Source organism: Apteryx rowi, unplaced genomic scaffold, assembly GCF_003343035.1.
Source record: "Apteryx rowi isolate R43461 unplaced genomic scaffold, aptRow1 scaffold_462, whole genome shotgun sequence".
In the NCBI taxonomy this organism is placed as follows: Eukaryota; Metazoa; Chordata; class Aves; order Apterygiformes; family Apterygidae; genus Apteryx; species Apteryx rowi.
In genome coordinates this window covers 474,997-479,429 of record NW_020450719.1, presented here as the reverse complement: position 1 = coordinate 479,429, position 4,433 = coordinate 474,997, and positions in this window count along the sequence as shown.

Below are 4,433 nucleotides of genomic sequence, written 5' to 3'. Positions count from 1 at the left end.
ACCGGTACCGACCTCGGGCCCGGGCCCGTCCGCAGCCCCGAGAGGCCGCGAAAGCGGAGCCGGCCCCGGCGAGGCGCGCTCCGATGAAACGTTGCCGCAGGAAAAGTGTACAATTAACCTGTCAGCTTTTCTTCCAGGGATTTTTATTGCTAGGAGGGTAATCGAGGGAAAAAAAAGGAAAAAATATATAGCCCCTTGGGTGAGTCGTTTGAACTGGACAGTTCAAGGGAAACAGGAGGCCGGGGGCATGAATCCGAACTAAACAAAGTTTAACTACCCCTCCTTCTTTTCCCCATGCGCAAAATGGAAACCTTATTATATGATTCACTGTGAATCACTAGATTGAATGCGATCATTATGAGTAAATGATAGTCGGGGCTCCGCTGGTCTTCTCTTTCCTAGAGGCAAAACTATAAAATATGAAGGATATAAATGATCTTCTCTCCGTTCCCTCATAAAGGACATTTATTCAAAGCAGCGCTCTGTCTCGCTCCCAATTCCTTTGGTCCCCCTTGAATTCCACAACGATCAAGGTAGATTATAGCAAGTCTCGGTTTATTTGTCTTCACGTGCTTGTTTATTGGCGAAATGTCACGAAATGTAATTTGTCCCAAATTCTGCAACATGAGAAAATACTTTGTGGTTGAAGGAATCCATGCTGGTACCGCCAAGGCGATCTCCGATCCTCAGAGCAAGTTCATTACCATGCCATTTTACAGCGTTCCCATGTTTACTCCTCATTTCTCAGGAGCCTTTTACATATCGTTGCATAAGAAAAGGATTTCACCAGTTCTAGTTATGAGATTTCCTAGATTTTTAACAGGCGGAGCCGGTTTACAAAAGCTGTATTGTTTGACTGCGGTCTGGGTTTCCATTTGGGGTAATTATTGTATTCCCAGTCTTCTTCTAATCATTTGCTCACAAGGACACAGTTATTTTTTTCCCCTTTTGAAGAAGATGAAATACTCCAAACTTGCAAGACCATTGGAATAATCCCCCTGCTTCTTTGCTTATTGTGTAACAACCATTCCTTACATCGCTCTAAGTCACTGGAAAATATGTGATGCAAAGGACATTAGGAAAACATATAGAGCAGAAGAAACGCATGTCGTCCCATTTTGAAAGAACCCTGCAAATTGCAAAAGTCCTGATCTAAGTCTGTTCTCAACAGAGATTTTCTATGCTCATAGCAAAGAATTACTTTTCAGAAGGATATACGTTTCAGCTAGATAATAATCAGCTCCTGGGGAAAAAAGTACATAGAAGGAAAAACCGAGGGAGACCAAGCGCCCGTGTGTGGCGGGGCTGTGTCTGTGTAGAAGAGTTTCTCTGCCAGCTGCTGCCACCGGATGCACAGCTGGAGCCAGGCTGGGATCAGCAGCTGTGCTGGCAGATACGGCTCAACCTGCAGGCACTGAAGCTGAACCTGGTGGGTCTGCTCTTTCCAGCATCCCTTTCGGACCTTCCTGATGGTGTTGTACAGCTTCCCAGGACAAGACTCCCCTCCCCCTCAATTTGTAAAACCTGGGGCCCAGAATATCCCTCTGAACTGGAGGGAACAGGATTGGGGCAAAGATTTCTTTCTTCCTTGGCTAAGATGGTTAGAAAGTGATGGACTTGTTCAAAAACTTGCCAGTTGGGAACATGTATATTCTTACGTGTACATATATATCCATTCTAATGCCCTGTGCAAATGGAACTGTACTCGAACTGGCGTCAGGTATCTTCCAGACTCTGTCGATGGAAAAGCAAAACAACATCACACTCCTGCAACTATCAAAGCCGTCTGCAAATATCTGAAACTGTCCTGATGATATGTAACCCCCTGTTTAGGAACTCCAGTGCCTTATTATTTTGGTGATGTGATCTCACCACATCCTTTTGCTGAGCGGCAGCCGATGGCTAGATATGATACTGTGAGTTACGTCATTCTAATAAATCAGTGTAACCAAATAATTTCACTGCCAGAGGAGGGAAAAAAATCCCAGATATTTTGTAGGGTAACTGAATTTGTCTTTTAGAAAGCTTATGTTCCTCTCAGACTTTCCATCAACTGCGAGCATAGACATAATCTAAAATGTTCCTGGCTTGCCCACTGCTGGGCTGATTAGGATTTGGAACAGAAGAGATAACATTTCTAGACATCAGTCTGCCTTGAGCTGCTTTCTTGTTATTCCCTGCATATGTGTTATTGACATTATTTATGTAACAAGTGTGAGCTCCCTGTTGGTGCGAGATTGCTTTGTTTTACAACAGCTAGGTTTTTCCCGTCAGTCAAAGCAGAACCCCTTCCAGCCTTTCAAACGCCATTAGACTCTGGTAATCCACATCTTGGGGGTATGAGAGCCCCTCCATGCACCAGGTGTGCCCCGCGAAGGGCCACGCAGGGCGGTGGGGGCCCGTCACGGGCACCGCGTGCCCCTTCCCATGACTAAGGGCTCAGGCCCCGCTGCAGAGCGCAGTGCCGTCCCTTCACCGGGCAGGAGCCCTGCTGATTGCGGCGGCACCAGACTCGGCCTGTCTCCTGCTGTGAAGAGTCCCATTACGCCTGGGCTGGATTTGGGTCAGTCTGATTTTTACTACTGAGACAACTAAAAGGATACAGGCAAAGTGCTCCTACTTTTATTCTTTTTCTATAAAATCATGGGAGAGATAAGGAGCTAATGGTGTTGCATTTGTAGTACGTCTCTACACGAAGAGGAGGCTCTGTGGTAGCAGGTAGAGCAGGAGTTCATTCAGGACACTGAGTTTTTATTCTTAGCTTTGCTTATGAGATGTTTCACCTCCTTTGCCCTGAGACCTCCCATATGAGCCTGACCCTCACTTGTTACCAGTACCGCTACAAGCACTGACGGTGCATGACACTCACACACACGCACGCACACACACATCACATCTCCACACCCCCACTGTAGTCACTACCACTGGGCCTGCAACAGATTCCCACCCGTCTGACCCAACCACAGCCAGTTATGGGAAAAACCACGGGCAACAGCAGCCTCACAGGTAAATTCAGTTCTTCCTCACTTGCTGACACAAGTTGCTAAATCCTTGTGATACATAAAACCAGGGGCAGCAAAAGAAGTGTCGTGGAAGTGTACACAAGGCCAAGAAGGGAAGGGAGCACTGCTCCGCGGGTGCGCTGGCAGTGACAGGGAATACCTCTGTCCTGGCTGAGATTTTGAGAAATATAAGAGGAGGAAGGGAAGGAGGAGAAGAAAGATGGAGAAAAGAGTACGAAGAGCATCTTGGAAAGTCACCGGAAACTTTGTTCTGACAAGTAAATCTGGCTCTCATGATCCCTTTTCAGCAGGGCTGGCTGGGAGCCAGCCGGGTCCCCTGGAGGCCCCCCCCCCCTGCCTTTTTGTCTGGAGCCTGGGAATCTGTCTGGAGGACAGGGCTGGGGAACCCGGGATGGCTTTGCAGGAGGGATCGGTGGTGAGGGGGGAAGGCAGTGGCAGCCCCCAGGCCCTGGCACTGGCTGGCAGGCAGGGGGGCTCCCTCCACCCAGGGGCAGGTCGGGGCAGGCTCAGGGAGGGAGATGAGGCAGAGCTGGCTGGCTTGGAGCAGGAGGAAGGCCAGGCCAGGGGATGCCCAGGCAAATGGGATGGGGGCATGGAGGGATGGTGGAATAGCTGGATGGAGGTATGGAGGGGAGGAGAGCTCTCTGGGTGAGGTACCCCAGGGTGTTTCCCCCTGTCCAAACAAGTCAGCCTTATAAGTAGGCAAACACCAAATAAAATGAAAAACAATCCGCAAACAGAACAAAAGCAAACAAAATGCCTTTAATGGAGCAATTGCGCATTAAATCCCCCCTGCCCTTCTCTAGTCCTGCCTCCCCACAGACCTCTTCTGGGGTGATGAAAGTGCGGGCTCTTAAAACTCCCAGTCGGTGCCAGGGATGCTGAGCTACATCTTCCCAGTGCTTACAGTTTCAAGAGTGACTGAACCCTTTCTCAAACGGTTTCATTCCTGTTCTCTTGCCTGTGTTTTGGGCTCAGTTATCCTGGTCACATTATTCTTCTCCCCTTTTGTATATTCTCCTCCCTGCCACCCCCCAGCTCCTCACCCCCCAGTAATGACCTCTGGGATAAAATTCAATTTATTTGGCTACTTCGCAGACAAAATCTGAAGCCGGCCTTAATTTGTAGTTTACTAGCCCTCTGATGTGAGACTACACGGAAAGTTCCTATCTGATCAAACGGCCAGTGCCTTGACACAGCCCAATTATGTGAAAATATATCCTCGCTTATCATTTCAAACATCATACAAGCGGAGAAACTGAAGTCGCTCGCTGTCTGTTTGCTTTTCCTGTTCAGACACACTTGTTTAAACAGGCACCGTGCTACTTTTTGCAGCCTTCCTCGGGGGAGTTCAGCAGGCGCTCTGGCCTCGGGGACCCGAGCGGCTCCGCGGAGCCGGGCGCAGCAGCG